General features: G+C 35.6%; 1 non-coding gene across 1 annotated transcript; it reads right to left on the bottom strand.

The window, feature by feature from the left end:
- Positions 1-6577: 6577 nt before the first annotated feature.
- Positions 6578-6767, bottom strand: LOC130889952 (U2 spliceosomal RNA). The gene has a single exon (XR_009058664.1). It is a non-coding gene; the product is annotated as a U2 spliceosomal RNA (small nuclear RNA).
- Between the last annotated feature and the right edge of the window lie 10693 nt (positions 6768-17460).

Genomic DNA, 17460 nt, shown 5'->3' with positions numbered 1-17460 from the left:
TGACAGGTTCACCAACTGAAACAGTCTACCTGAGCAAATGGGAGCTCACAAACTCCAGCTGGACTGGGAAGGAACAAACATAGGACCAAATTAGTCCCTCTGATTATGGTTGACAGTTGCATGGCTGGGGCTGACCTAAGCGCTACTGGCTGTGGCATCGGGACTTATACCTACTGCATGTACTGGCTTTTATGGAACCTATTCTCTTTGAATGGATACCTTGCTCAGCCTAGATATAGTAGGGAGGGCTTTGGACCTTCCCCAGAGCAATCCATCTCTGAGGATTGGATGTGGGTGAGGTGGGAGGATATGTGGAGAGAATGGGAGAAGAGAGAGAGGGAACTTGGATTGTTATGTATATGAAAAAAGATAGTTTGTTTTCTTTTTAAAAAAATAAATAAATAAAAGGAAAAAGATCAGAAAAAACTATTCTTAACATTTGAAAGATAAAGGATGTTTATCTCAAAGATTAATCTTCTGTAACCATATTTTTATAAGAGCAATGGCTAGATTTGAGCACCAAAGTCTCTTTATATCTTGTCACTAGGCATTGTCCATTACTGTTTACTGCTTTTTAATAATTGCTTTTTAAATTTTAGGATGGTGAATGAAAATTCTTCACTTATTATAATAAGAAGGAAATGAGTGATTTTCTTATTTTTATTATTGAAATAATAGAAAGCAAATGATCCCAAAAGCATTCAGTCTCAATGATCAAATTATTTAAATTTAAGACACTAAATGTATTTTTTCATGATGCTACTTTAATTTTCTTAAGCGTTCATGAAAGTATAGTTTCTTCTATTGCCAGGTACTGTTACTTGGATGACAAAGATGAAATGCGTAGCAAAGGCATTTTAAATGTCAATATTTCCTTTTAATTTATGAACCAAACCTCTTTGGATTTTTCATAAGAATGAGTACTATGATCTACAGAAACCATACTTACCACATCTATAAACATAAAGTGAAACAAAAAATGGAATAGAGTGATCACTCAGTCAACAAACTGCATGTCATGCAAGCATGAAGAAGTGTGTTCACTTTCAAATACCCATGTAAAAATAAGCTAAATGTGGTTGGTACAAGTATGTAATTCCAACTTTGACAAGGGAAAGTCAGCTTATGCCAGAGACTTGCTGAACAGTTAGCTTAGTCGAGGTTGTTCCAGTCCAAGAGACAGAGAAAGACTCTATCTCAAAAGCAAATAAACACAATGTAGAAACTTCCTGAGTAATGACATCTGAGGCTGATCTGTGGCCTAGAATATGCACACATACATGTGTCCCATCATACATACATGTACCCATACACATGAACTCAAGCACAGAAGCATATATTTAATGAAAGAATGAATAAGTCAATAAAAATCCCATGCAAATGAATATATAGTCAAAGACAAAACAAAAATACTAAGGAATTAACATAATTAAGACTTATTATATTGAGAATCATCCAATGAAATGAAAATGAGGACAGTGTACCACATGTGTACACGCCTGCACATACACAAACTCTCTCTCTCTCTCTCTCTCTCTCTCTCTCTCTCTCTCTCTCTCTCACACACACACACACACACACACACACATTGAATTTGTTGACTGGAAAAATTAATAGGCCTAGTATTGTTCTTACTGAAAAATGACATTTACAACTTTTATACCCCCATGGACTCAGATATTTGAATGTTTCCTTGACCCCATTTTGTTGAACTTTTTGGGAGGATTATGAGTTTTGATCTCAGAGGAGGTGTATCTCTGGGAATGTGCCTGATAGATTAAAAGCCAATACTATCCCCAATTAGCTCTCTTTGTCTCATAATTGTGGATAATGATAAAAGTGCTGAGCTCCTACTCCAACCAATGCCTATCTGTTAGTCTGATGCCATGCTCCACATCAATGGTGACCATTGATTCATCTGAAAGAGTATACTGTATCTTTATAAAATTCCCAGGAATTTATAAGGATGACCCCAGCTAAGACCCTAAGCAGTAGAGGAGAGTGTGGTTTAACTTGCCGTGCCCTTTAGTCAGACTGACAAATATCTTAAATATCACCATAAAATCTTCATCCAGAAACTGAAGGAAACAGAGGCAGAGACCTGCATCAGAGCACTGGGCTGAACCCCCAAAGTCTAGTTGAAAAGTAGAAGGAATGAGACTATGAGCAAAGAGGTCAAGAACATTATGGCTACATCCACTGCAACAGTTTACCTGAGCTAATGGGAGTTCACCAGTTCTAGCCAGATGGGGATGGAAACAGCATAGGTACAACCTAGTCCCTATGAATGTGGTTGACTGTTGTATAGCTGGGGCAGACTGCAGGGATTGGCAGTGTCACAGGGATTTATCTCTGTTGCTTATACTGGCTTTTTTGGAGCCAATTTTCTTTGGATAGATACCTTGCTCAGCTTAGATAAAGTAGGGAGGGCCTTGGATTTTCCCCAAAGCAATGTGCCTTACCCTCTCTGAGGAATGGATGAGGTATACTGTGGCGGGGGCGATGTGAAGGGAATGGGAGGAAAGGAGGTAATGGGAACTTGGATTGGTAAATAAAATGAAAATAGACAGTATGTTTTCTTTTTTTAAAAAAATAAAAAAATAATAAAATAAAAATAGCTTGATAATTGCTGTGGGACAATGGTCATGTACCTTATAAAGATCTGTCACTTGTATTATTTTAATAAAATGTTGATTGGTCAGTGGCCAGGCAGGAAGTATAGGCAGGGTGACAAGAAGAGAAGAATTCTGGGAAGAGGAAAAGCTGAGTCTGCAGTGGTCACAAAGACACAGAGGAAGCAAGATGAGAATGCCTCACTGATAAAAGTTACTAAGCCACATGGCTAACACAGACAAGAATTTGGGGTTAATATAAGTTATAAGAGTTAATAAGAAACCTGACCTACTAGGCCAACCATTTTATAATTCATGTAAGCCTCTTTGTGTTTCTTTGGGGCTGAATGGCTGCGGGACCTGGTGGGATTATCAACAGATAAATGTATCTTTTCACAGCAATAGAAAAGTAACTAACACAGTACATTTTAACCAGGTAGTGGGCTATTGCTGTACCAGGCATAATCATACTGGATTCTCTCAATGAATGTGGAATACTTTGAATCTTTGGACTAGAAAAAGGACTTAATGAACCACCCAATACGAGTCTGGAAGATAATAGTGATGAAAGCATGTGGACTATGGAGACGTATTTCAAGAAGATTCAGAGGGAAACAACATTATCAGCTGATCTAGAGATCAATTTTTTAATCTATCGGTAGGAATGTGACTGCATTTTGCTCTTATGATGCTAGCATCTGTTTGAGGCTGAATTGAAGAGTTTTGGATAATTTTTTTCTTTACAGATATTTTGAGAAAGCTTAATGTTTATTCTGTTGAGTAGTTATTAGTAATCACTCTCTGAAGGTCTATTACTAAAAAGCAAGGGTGGCAAAAGAAATAAAACATGGACACTTTTGAGGAAAGAAATAGCACTAGTGAATTTTATGTTGGAGATAAAGCTTGTGCACCAAGAAATAGGAGGCCTGACGCAAAATGGAATCAAAAGAGTGGTAGGTTCCCATAGAGAAAGACTTCATTCAGTTATAACCTGCAACTTTTTGAAGTCTTGAGGATTTCCTCCACATAAAAATCAACTACAAAGAAAAGGTTATGCAAATGGAATTCAAGGTGAGGGCCAGTCGCCATCACAAGCGGGCATGGATCTTGGCAGAATCACCCAAGTAGAAAACTTTAGAGTCATGAAGAATAGAGCTGTAAAGGGTTGTGGACTCTTCCTTACTACTTAATGGCAGTCACTGAATTTAGGTGTGTTGCAGGTGAGTTCCCTTGTGGAGGACCAGAGAGGCTTCTGAAGGATGGAATTTCAGGTATGAACCTCTACCGTGAGATACATTATCTATCTCCTAATTGAGCTTTTCAGGAAAAAAAAAAATCAACTAATTCTAAATGGCTGTATCATTGCTATGCAGTAACATGTGATTTCCTTCTGGCTTTTGTTCTGCATGTGAATGTACTAAAGCGTGATGGGAGCAGAAATGAGCATTTTCATTCAGATGTCCATTCAGAAGGGTCTGACAGACTCTCAGTAATTAGTTTACAAGAAAGTTAAAATTTGAACTTTGCCTATAATCTTTAATTCTGTTCATAATTTATTTTTAAGTATTGCTATATGTTTAAAGATTAAGTGATATATAATTCAAAGTAATTTATAATTATAGATGAATATATATTCATATATATGTAAATTCATTTTATTTATAATCAGAATTATATTAGCATTTGGTCAAATAATTGATGGAATTTCAACAGGGATATTGAAACAACTGCCTATTTAGTTAATGGAATACCAAATGTTGATGATCTTGCCAAATACTTATTAGGCTTGCTGTCGATAGACACAAGAGGAATTTGGATTTCTGAATTGTAATTCCAGCCCAGGGATTTGGAATCTGGGACTTTGAACAGATCCATTAATTTTAGAATGTCCCTGCACTTAAATAGCTCAGATGAGCATTCAATGTCTTCTGTGGCCTAGGTAAGGTTTAAAAAAAATAGTATGAGAAACAATATTCATTGTATTCCATTCATATCAGGTACATACAACAGGAAAATGTTAATTAAGCTCTAAAACTATATTTTTAAATATCCACGATCATCAAACATCTTTTTTTTCTTGTTTGCCATGATATGTAGTTCTTGTAGTCTTACTACGTGAATTTTATCATCTTCAGCTTTGCCCCTGTCATTATCCTATGAACTTCCAAAATTTTGATTTTATTGTGGCAAGATGAAAATGAGCAGTTGTGGTGCCTGTCTTAAATTCCTGGAAGCCTGCAAGGCTCAGGCTGCTTGAGTGTTTTAAAGCATGTCTTTCTTGTCATAAATTCCTTGAAATATAATAAGACTGTGATTCCTGGGCTAACTGGTGAAACAAGAAATTGAATCGCTTGTCTGAATGGTACCGAGGTGGTGCCTGCTTCAAATAGCTAGTTTAAAAACCCAATTCAAATATTTTCGCAAGAAAGAGACTGTCAATAGAATAGAATCTCTGAATATATTGTATCTAAATAGGAAATGTTACAATTTTTTCATAAGAGTTATAATTTTAATCATCATGAACATCAAACAAGAAATACATGTTAAATGTTTTCAATAGTTATTCTATGCTAATGAGTCTAAGTCTTTTATTAAAATGGCTTGGCTATGTCATGAAAGGAAAGTAACTATGACTATCAAAGACCTGAGAAGGGAAATAATATTATTTTGGTAAACAGGAAGTGCAATCAAGAAACTTCCAAAAGGTACAAGAAATGACAGAGACATCATTTATTTTATATACTCAAGTATAGCTTATTTCCAATTTTTCAAGGACATATATTTAGGAAAACCTTTCAAAGAAATCATTTTAAAAGAAATATTTACCAAAGTCATGTCAATATTTAATAACGTATCTAAAATCAACTTTAGAGAATAAAATCAAAACCACTATATTAAAGGATTTCCTACACTCATGTGGGAGAAATGTGAATTATTTAATTTAAGATTAATGAGTAAGATTAATCAAAGCATTACAGAAATAATTACTCAATTGCCTCTCTCTGTATTTCCAGGACAGCAATGAAAGAAAGATGTGCAAGTTTCTCTATAGTAGGAAATCCTTTGTGAAAATGTTATAGTGGTGTAACTGTGACACATGATGGCTACTTCTAGGTTTTTGAGGAGCTAACATACTGATTTCCACAGTGGTAACACAGTTTGCACTTTCCCCAAAATGGATCAGTGTTCACCTCTTTCCAGATCCGTACCAACATTTTCTGCCATTCTTTTCGTCTTAGCACTTAGACTGGAGTGGGTTAAAATGTCAAAGAGCATTTCATTTTCACATCTCTGTTAGCTATGAATGTTGAACATTAAGGCAAATATTCTTGGACATATGTATTTATACTCTAGGGAACTCTGTTTAATCTCATGTTAATTGACATAATCAGATTATTAGTTATTAGTATATTCTAGATTCTAAGAACTTTCTGTCAAAAGTACAGGTGCTAAAATTCTTCTACCATCTCTGACTTATACAATTTATGGGAAATTAGTTCATTCAAAAATATATATCATTATTCTGTACCATAGGGTGTTAGAAAAAATTTCTCAGAAATTGTCTTACATATAGGTACAAATCAATAAAATATAGATATAATCATTTCTGCTTTACATTAAACACAGTTTTATAAACACTTCCCAGGTCATTACTTTATAAATTCCTTGAGTAGGTGAACAACCTTCCATATAATATGGATGTGTGGAAAAATTGTGAATTCATAAAAAAAATTGTGAATTCATTATGTCTTTCCATTACTTTGTAATTTCAGCAAAGGTAAACTAATATTGACTTTAGGTAATTTTTGATCTATTCTCATATATTTTATTTTGTGATTTCAAATTCTTTTGAATTTCCTGATTTGTGCTACTAAAATGATGTATTAAATGCTAAAATGTATATTTCTCTTTAAATGTCTATTATTAGTACTGTATATTATAATTTCCTTTAAAAAAGTCTCTCAAGGGGTTGCACCAATCCTGAAGGTACTGCAATACCAAGTCAATGCATGGAGTGGATGGAGAAAGCTCCTATTCCAACCCTACTTCTAAAAATCCATTTAATATATTGTCCTCAGATAGAGGATGTATCAGATATTAGACTGATATGAATAGATACTACACTTGATCTTAGCCAAAAGGCCAAGAAGCAATTGCATATTATAATTTCTAATATGTTGAATTATGTAGATTTTTTCTAATATTTATTCATCGAGTATTTTAATCTAATTTAAAATTTAAATCATATATGATCAATACATCATTGTATTTGGACTTTTATAGCTTATAAAAACAGAAATTTAAGACTGAGTTTGTATACTTCTTTCCACACATACATAATGACATGAGATTACCTGGGTGAACATCTTCAACAACAGTAATAGGGAGCAAATAACAGTGCTGAGCTACTGGATAAGAGTCCAAGAGAGGGAAAGGCCATAATATAAGAAAATGGGTCAAGACCATGATAGTGATAACCACAGAAAGAACTGACTTGAGCAAGTGAGAACTCACTGACTCTGAACTAATAGCTGAGGAACCTGCATAGGACCAAACTAGGCCCACTGATTTTTGTGGGGGACAATTGTGAGCTTTGGGCAGTTTGTGGGGCCACTTGCAGTGGACCAGGATTTATTCCTAGTGCTTGAACTGGCATCTAGAAGCACATTCTCTTCGGAGGGATAGTTCGTTTAGCCTAGGTATAGTGAGGAGTGCCTTGGTTTTACCGTAAAGTTAAGTGTCAGACTTTGTTGACTCCCTATGGGAAGCCTTACCCTTTCTTAGGAGTGGATGTGAGTGGTGTCGGGGAAAGTGTGGGGTGGTAGGATGGGAGGGGTTGGGAACAGGGACAGTAACTATATAAAGTGAGTAAAGATTGTATTAAAAAATTCTTAATAAAAAGAAGGTAAAAAGACAGTGATATGTGCACAGACAGAGCTCACTGGCTAGTTTATTTGCATCTATGAGTTCCAAGATCAGTGATACACCATGTCCAAAATAAAGGCGGACAGTTACTGAAGATTCCTGAGATTGGCTTTTTGTCTATAAACAGACATAAATAACATGCACTTAATGTATGTGTAAATACACACACAAACACACACATACCGATACTGACATATATAGACACAGACACACAGAACATACACACACACACACACACACACACATATGCTCACACACACCTAAAAACGTCCCTGAAACTTGTTTTTTTAACAGTCCTGGTGTGTCAGAAATCCACTATCAGTGTGCCAGCATGGGTTGTTTCTAGAGAGGGCTCATTTCATGTTCGTCAGTGGCTGCCTCTAATCTGTGTTTGCACAGAACCTACAGAACATGTTGTTGCTAGGAGCCTCTTTTATTGCAGCACTAGCCCCAGTCATGGATCTGTAATCACAATTCAATTGACTCCTAAAGGTTACATCTTAATTCGGCACACTGCCGATTACAGAGATCGTATTAATTTTGGAAGGACACGCACAGTTCATGTCTAAGACAAAGCAAGAATTCATACCAAAGAAATTTCACTGTGAATTCAGCTAAAAATGAAAGGCACAGATGAGCTGTTCATGGCACAAAAGAGCCTTCCATGCTGACACCAAAGCAACAGTCTACATTGTCACTGAGTATGGCTCAGTCCTTTCAGAGGCACTGAGATTTCAGCCTGCAGGAATTGCAAGGGTACAGACATCTTATGTTCCCTATTACAGGCATGTGCAGAAGGCAAGGCTGGGAAGTGAAACAAACTCTGGAAAAATATCCAGTGTGCACTTGCTTTGCTTTTTATTCTAATCACTTGACTACTTTCTCAGTAGATATACATTTCTCAAACCTATGCAAGCTATAAATGAATATAATCAGTAATTAGTCCATGGCATTATGATTGACCAGAGTAGACAGTACACAAAATAATAATGCATGGAAAAATTACCCCATTCAGAAAAGAAATCTGTTTTCATGTTAGTTTAGTAAACGTCACATAGTTCATTTCCCTCCCACAAGAATCTTGCTGCTCATAAAGTATTAAGCATTTTGAAAATTTTTATAGTGAAGAAACTAAAATTGTACACTTCCAGACTCAGAAAGAAAAACATGACATACATATCCTCTCATTTCTGGTTATTAGTGAGGAATATTCAGATGTGAGCTCTTCATGAAGATTATATAATATATGATATAATTATGTAATTTATAAAGAACGTATAAAGATCGGAATAGTAAGATGGTGTTGTGGCTGTGGGGAAAGTTTCAAGGGATGGGAGATAGAACAAAAACAATGGTAAAATGATTGCAAAGGGGGATAAGGGTACCAGAAGGGTTAAATGATACAGAGAATGGAAAGCATAGCATAGGAAGCTACTGGAGTAAGGATAACTAAAATAAAAGCAGTTCAAATAGTAATATGTCAGCCTATCATTAACAGTTTCATAAAATCTGTACATGCACATATAAAAAGAGCTAAAATGGAGGGAAACTAAAATGGAGATACAATGTCCCTTCTAGACACTTCAGGTAACAATTCCAGTTCCAGAAATGAATTACCTTTAATGGAGTTCTTCCCCTTTGAGGTCTCATTGATCTGTAAATATTGCAGGCTATTGCCAATATTTTTGACCCCTCCAGAAGTTGACATTAAGACAATATTACATATTTCTCCAATATCATGGAGAAATCATGTTCTCTGGCTGGCTTTGACTGTTTCCTAAGGTGCTATGCATGCTACCAGATGATAAAAGTGTGTTAATCATGACCATTTTGGCAAAGTATACCTATGGGGGTAGTAGTGACATAAATATAATGGGAGTTACCACAAACTTTCTTAACACTTTTAAATACAGCTCCACAAGATGGCACTGCTATCAGAGCCAACAATTTATGGCTAAACAGGCCATGAGTCCTAGGTAAGAAGTTACAACTTTCATTCTACTAGTAGGGTATCCTATCACTTATCAGGATACCCATAGATTAATATATCTACTAACATTCATCATAGATATTTCTTTTTGCAGTGGATTTTAATTAATGCAAAGATCCACAACTGAGAAAGATTAAGAGAATAAGACACTGTGGAATATTTAATTCTAAACAAGACATCTAGATTGCCACTCATCCTCATTGCAAATGAGAAGGCAGAAAGACATTAAAAGATAGAGGCTTGCTTTCCAGATACAAAAGGGCAGTTGCACATAAAAATGCAGTGATGTTCACAGCATCCATAAACCCTTTTCAAGCTCAAGCTAGACAAAATTCCAGCTCAAACAGGATAGACAGGCATGAAATCCTACTCTTAGCTGAAAAAGTATTGTTACTTGATAGCTGCTGGGAGAGGAAGAGTCAATTTCCTCTAAGGGTGGCGCTTGGTACATAGTCGACATTTCAATGGATGTGCATCCATTTAAGAGTATATAGAAAACACTAAACTGACTCGAATGATTGAAAAATTGGAGACAAAAATTTGGAGGATTGGAAATGAAGGTAGATTTAAGACGAGTGAATAACAAAGGAATTGTTGATAACTGTAGGAAGGTAGAATGCCTAGGCACCAAATGTTACTCACACACATGCAAATTATTGCATTGAATTACCTAGGCTCTTTTTTAATTAGTGTGAATCGTGTTAGAAAAAAAAATTATATTGATGCCTTTTGACTCTTCTTGCAAACCACAGAATTCCCTGGACATTTCTTTCCCTAGGGATAAGAAAGGTGAAACTCATGTGCATTCAAAAATAACATTATCTCAAAGATTTTATATTATTTTCACTCTTACAAGATCTTGAGTGGTTAGCCATAAAATTGTGCTTTCTTTGTAACTGTTCAATTCAAACTTATAATGAAAAGTGATTATAACAGCAAAGGTGATACAGTGAGCACCTCTCAGGTCTGAATACTCTGCAGAGTTTGTATTAAATTAGTTGTATCATGCAACAGGGAAGTGCTCTTCTTTCTTAAGATTCTGTGGCAGCTGTTTTTACAAATTCTACTTGATTTTGCATCCACTCTGATTAGTAATTTAGACAATTGCATTTGGTATTGAATTGGATTGAAAGAGAAAGATCTCATGATCTTTTTTTATGAGTTTCCTTGATTAAAATGGTATCTGTAGTTAAAAATAAAAGTGTTTAAAATAAAGCAAAACTATCTATAACTTTTTATCTTATTTGGGATGCTAAGTTTTAGAAATAAGAAATGCTGTGATTAAAAAAAATGCTATGATTCAAGTAGACTGAAAGGAAACATTAGAACTCTAGAACAAAACAATAATCATTTGATTCAGTCAAAAATATTTATTTGGATTCTCATAATAAAAGATAATCCATATCTTTAAGTAATTACTTTGATACTTCTTTTTATTCTTTATATCATATTCTTCAGCAAATTTCTTGAAGCTCACACATGCTAGGGTTAAATTTACTGTTGTTCACATTAACCTTAATGTACATTTCCCCTTGCATGCTTATTTTCTATTCTTGGTTCTATTGTTGACTGATTCTTCTTACGTATCCCCCCAAAGAGGGATACAATACTTCAAGTATTCTTACAGTTGGTGTGTATAAATACTTACTGAACAACTTAAGGCAGCAAAGAGTTTATTGTGGCTCATAGTATTTCTGGGCCTATGCTGAAAAAAATCATCATGGCAGTAGAACATGGTAAAGTTAAGTTATTCACCTCATGGTGAACAAGATATTAGGAGAGAGGAAGGAAAGATGAAGGAGAAAGTTAGGAGGAAAGGTAAAGATGGAGGGAGAGAAAAAGAGAGGAAGGAACTGAGCAAAGAGGAAGTGAGCTCTAGCAAGCTTCCTCTTTCATTCTTTTATTTCATTCACTGGCAAGTTATTGCATAATACCACTAATTCAGGATGACATTTCTCCCTTAGTTAATGTCCTCTAGAAGGATATACCCACACAAGCACTGAAATATGAATTCCCAATTTAGACAACTTCCATTACAAGCAAGGTGGCAGCCAAAATTAGCGAAGCATCACTGTGTGTAGACGGTGAGGATGGCATAGTTTATGTGAATTAGTTCTCTAACCCTACCAAATTGGACCAATAGTAAAGCTTTAAAATTTCAGGCCCCTGAGTACTAAATGATATCTCTGTGCTCTTTTCAGCATGTTGGAAAAGAAAATACAAACATTGGATAGAAAGCAAATCAGATTAAATAATCAGGTCATTTTTTTCTTGCATAAAATTACATATACACAACAGGACATAGTGGCTGGGATCGTACTTCAGTAGCAGAGTACATGTAGAGAATGCAGTGTAACATGGGCTTTACCTCCAATACATTAGAAGGCTTAGTATTATTATTAAAGTTGTTACCATGACTTCCTTTTACCCAGCTTCCTCTTTTTAATCTCTCACATTTAGACAGTACTTTAAAGCACATTGCCAGATAGACTCATGCTATGTTTTGTTTCAGTTAATCTCAAAACTGCTGTTTTCTCTCAAAAAATGATTTTAAAGTATTTTTGAAGCCTGCTGTTCTTTAAATTATAGTGGCTAGTATTTTAGGAAGAGTAAAACAATAGAATGGGCATTTATGTGAATATAAATAATAACCTATGTTCAGCTTTACAAGCCAGGCTTAAATTACAAGGGTCATCAATCCTTATGTTTCAAAGCATAAAATGATAACCAGCTGGAGGCAGGGAAAAAAATTTTCCCTGTAGTGTAATATCGAGGAATTGGACGGGTGCTTTATGAAACATATTCTTTTTCTGGCCTTGCACTGAAGCATCTTGTGTAGGTCTTTATAAAATGGCAGTCTAATGGGTCATTGATCTTTTCGGCTAATGCAATTTGTAGATTCTTGCTTTTACTGAAGTAATCAATAAAAACCTTAAGCCTACATTGAAAAAATAAAACCATACTACTGATTTACTAGAGGGCCCATTTAGAAAACAGATACGCTATAATGAATAAGAAATGATTCTATAGTCACAAGAAAAGCAATAAAAGGATACTCATGTGTTTATAAAAGTTTACTTATAGTGATAATGCTGGAAACATGGATACCTGTGTGTAGTATCATGATTCAACAGAGAAATGAAGGTACTGATAGATACCAAATGAGAAAAGGACCTATCAAAGTTCTAGCATAGTCTACATAATATTTTCTTCTTCCAAGTGAACATGAAAGAGGTTATAAAATCAAATTTGAAACATGAATAGGAAAGTGGGAAGAAAACTCATTAGGGAGAGACTCTTGAAGAGCAGGAGGAAAGGCAATACAGAAGGAAAGGAAAGGGAGGGGGAATATATATATATATATATATATATATATATATATATATATGAGAGAGAAAGATTGAAGTTATCCCCTTAGAGTAACAATGCTCCCTCACAAATAAATGCTGAAATTCTCTAATAAAACCGTGTTCTAGGCACAAGAATCCTTTCCAGTTATCAGTTTGGGTAGTCCAACAGAATCCTAAACAATACGATTATTGTCATTGTCGTTAGTTATTGTCATTTTTTCCGGATAAGGAAGAGAAAACCTTATTGCTGAAAATACCACATTCCTCAGACACAGGACTTGGAGGAAACAAATTGGATCTGACTTGGAAAACTCTTTCCTGAGGGCTACTGTCAGAAAGTGTGTTGCAAGACAGAGGGTGGGGGAAAAAGTAGTCAATATTCCTATTAAGCTGTAACTCCTAATATTCATAACTATAACCAGACAGTAAGACATTCTAAAGACTGTGATACTGGCATCTATATCCTGGCTGTAACCAATGGTCTTAATCCCACTCAATGGGAGAAAAAGCTGTTAACCTCTGACTTGTGAGGTCAAGAAACCTAGAGGAGAACCTACTACTGCCATTAACCTAAACCAGTATATTTTTTAACTTCACTCTAAATACTTATCCTTAGACTCACAAATAAATCTATGTTCATCGAAAAGTCTCTATTTGCAGCAGATGGAGACTATTACAGAAAAACCACAACTGGTCAAAATACAAGAAGAGGAACTTGTTTTTTGGTGTACATTCCCAATTTTAACATCTCTAAAGCAACTCCTAAAACTACGGACTGAAGAAAAACAAATAGAAGTCACAAAAGAATGATTGCAAGAGACAGAAGAGCAGGTTACCTATTTGGAGAGACTGTCTTCTAACAAAAATAAACAAATAAGAGGTAAAAATGGTGGAAGGGTGAGATAAAGAGGAGATCTGGGAAAAGTTCAGAGGTGGAGTGGGAATGAATATTATCAAAATACATCATGTAAAATTCTGAAAGGAAGTCCAGTATGGTGGCACTTGCCTTTAATCCCAGTATGCAGGAGGCAGAGACAGGTGAAACTCTGTGAGTTCAAGGCCAGTGTGGTATACAGAGTGGGTTCTAGAACAGGTTCTAAAGCTACACAGATAAACCCTCTCTCAAAAAACAATCTGCAAGTGTAACAAAAATATAAGATTAAAAATTAGTGAAAGTTCAGAAACAAAGAAAACAACAACGGAAAGATATCAGAAATGAAGCAAGTGCAATTTAATTGTGACTATTGATACATATTCATATCTAGTGGCTATTTCTGAGATGAAATATATGCACAAGTCACAATACTAAACATGTATTCCATGCATTAAAAAAAGTAAATACCGCTGAGTAGTACGCTAATATTAACTTTTTATTCTCAAGACATAAAATATGTAAACTTTTTTTTAAAAAAGTAAATAAAGTATCACCATTAAAAAGAAAGAAAGAAAGAGAAAAAGAGAAAAAGAAAAATTCAATCTGTGTCTGTGCTCTTCTTGTGCTCTTTTTGTTGTTGCTTGGATTAGTTACTTTTCTGTTGCTGTGATGAAATACAATGACAAAAACACAACCTAAACATAACAGTTTTCTGAGTTTGTGTTTCCAGAGGGTTAGAGTCTGTAAAGATGGGAAGGTACAGCATGGCTACAGGGGCAGGAAGTTGACCAATAACAGTTTCAGCCACACAGGAAGCAGAGCGACAATAGTTAACAAACCTTCAATCCTGCCCCTAATGACATACTACATCCATTAAAACTACACCTCATAAAAGTCACATAACTTCCCAAACAACCCCACCAACTGAGGGTTGTGGGTTCAGAAGTATGCTCCTATGGGGGATCATTGCTCATTCAAACACTTCAGTTGTATTTCTCTAGACTGCCTTTGGGGATATATGTTTTAAACCACCCTTCTGAGGATTCACTATATAATTGGAATCAACAGTAAATTTATTATATTTTTGTACATTTTTTTTTTGCTTTAAAAAGTACACAGTGCCATATTAGTCAAGTCTAACCATATTGCTCTTCTCAGCTGGCCAGAGCTGTCAGTAGTGTTACAGACTCAGTGGAGGACTAGCTGAACCGAGACTGGAAATAAGCCAGACAGATTACTGAGCACCAAGGTTTCCCAAATCTGAATCATCTTGTCAGATCTCATGGAATCTATAAATTGTCTCAGTGTACGTGTAGAATTGGCAATGAACTTCTGCAATCCTCTCACTCTGTGCTGTTTTCTCAGAGTTAGATTCTCTTCCTGATTCCATTGCCTCTAAAAGCTTCTTTCATCTAAAGCAGGCAGAATCTGAACCACAAGTGACAGAGCAACTCGTCAGACACAGATTTGCTCCTCTGCCCGCTATTATGCTTTCTCCCACCCAAGGGACACGCTAGATAGATGCTGTCTCCTGCAGGCTAAACACACATTTCTCAGATGATCTTGGCAAGTCTGAGTCAATCTCAACCTTCCGCCTAGCCTTTAACTCTACCTTTTGTAGACTTTCAGCAATTCACCACTTTGTACGCTAGAGCATGCCACATGTCTGGGGAATGATGTTTGTAGAAGGAGATAGGAATCAAAAATGTGCAACATGCTTAGTGGGAATCCACTACTGTTTAGACAGTTACCTTATCTCCATTTGTGGAAAAGAGATGAAAACTTTCCAGTAGATCGGAGAGTCGGATCCTCCTTTCCACATTCTTTTATCCAGGGCCTTTGGATGACGACTTGTTTCTTTACTCATATTTTATAGTCACAGCTCACTGAAGGAACACATATTTAAGAAGTCTAGGCAAGTTTTGTTATAAAGCAGTACACAGAATTTATTCTGTAGAATTATACAATGTGTACTATTTCTCACATTAGTCAGAATAGTATTTAATACATTGAATCGGTATGATTGGTGAAGTAGTTATGTAACCTAAGTTCTTCTATGAAGACCACTTTGTGAAAGGTGTCTAAATATGGTGATGCTTGTGAGTCCGTGTTAATGAATAACGTACAGCTTATCTCTTCTTTGATTTCCATACTAATCTTTCCACCTCCAATAATAAACTAATGGTTCTTCTCTCCTTTCAGCTGATTCTTTATATTTTCCCAAGTCATTTTATTTGAGGCTCATGCATTTGCTGTTCTCTTATTTTCTATTAGAAAATCAATTAATTAAATTAAATAAATCAAGCTGTTAATGAAATAAAGCAACAGGTTTTTTGAGAAACAGTTAGTCTATTACTTAGCATATAAAATTGCTTTTAAATTAAAATTTCTAAATATAGTTCCATCCATAAATGGAACATAATAGGAAATGGCTCATTGAGTAAAATGTTTGCCAAGTAAGCATGAGAACAGGAGTTTGCCTCCCTTCTACCCATGTAAAGATGAGCTCATGGGGCCTCAAGAACTCTGGACTAACAGCTAGGAAACCTGCAGGGGACAGCCTAGGGCCTCTGCATGTGAATGACAGTTGGGTAGCTTGGTCTGTTTGTGGAGTACCTAATAGTAAAATCAGGACCTGTCCTTGGCACATATGCTGGTTTTCTGAAACCTATTCCCTATGCAGGGGTGCCTTGACTAGCCTTGATGTAGGGAGAAGAGCTGGGTCCTGTCTCAACATGTTATGACATGCTTTGTTGACCCCTATGGGAGGTCTGTTCCTTTCTGAATGGAGAAAGAAGAGGAGTGGTTGGGGGGATAGACAGGAGGAGGGGGGTCAAAACTAGTTGATTTGAAAAATAACTGAAAAAAGGGTGGATGTAGTAGCATGGGATTTTAACCACAGTGCTTCTATTGAAAGAGCTGAGATGGAGAGAGAAATCCCTAGACATTTGCAGGTTAGCACGTTGGTGTCCTCAGCAGTCAATAAGAGTGGAGAGGTGGCAGAATAATGGACTATAAGACAGCCTGTCTCAAACAAGGAGGAACAGTGCTGATGGATGTTCAATAGGATATGTAAGATATTAAAATATTAAAACAATCCACATTCACAATGTCATTCACCAGAAGAATATTTAATATGAATAATCTGAAAAGTCTTGGATTAATAAATGTTAACACTTACATTGCTTAATTGTGTTACTTATGCTGTAACTTACGTTTTATGTCTGTGGTTATGCATTTCTATAACTCTCCTGGGAAAGGCTTTCTAAAAAGAGAGTCCTGATATAGACATAGTATATCCTAAAGAAACTTCCATAAGAATACAACTAAGAGCTATATTAATGGGACAATTCATTTTAAATTTAAATTTAAAAAAATTGAAAAATAGAACATATCTAAGTATACACTGGTTAGGATTTGGTCGCCAAAAGCATGGTATATACATATGGCTATATGATGTAATAATTAACGTTTTTGCAATGAAAATAAAAATATATTGTTTTCTAAAATATAAGCTACAGGCAGCAAAGACAATGCCTCTTTTAACAGGGGTTCTATGTTAAGAGATCTGGGTATAAAATCACACCAGTGCATAAAACAAGGCAAGAATATTCTAAATCCTTCTTAAATTCTAGACTGGGAGAGAATGATTAGATAGCAAATATGAAATGCATGTAAAACAGAAAGTTCAAGGAATAAATCTGGTGA

The sequence above is a fragment of the Chionomys nivalis genome, chromosome 1, assembly GCF_950005125.1.
Source record: "Chionomys nivalis chromosome 1, mChiNiv1.1, whole genome shotgun sequence".
Classification (NCBI taxonomy): domain Eukaryota; kingdom Metazoa; phylum Chordata; class Mammalia; order Rodentia; family Cricetidae; genus Chionomys; species Chionomys nivalis.
The sequence above is the reverse complement of the archived record's forward strand: the minus strand, read 5'-3'. Positions and strand labels throughout refer to the sequence as shown.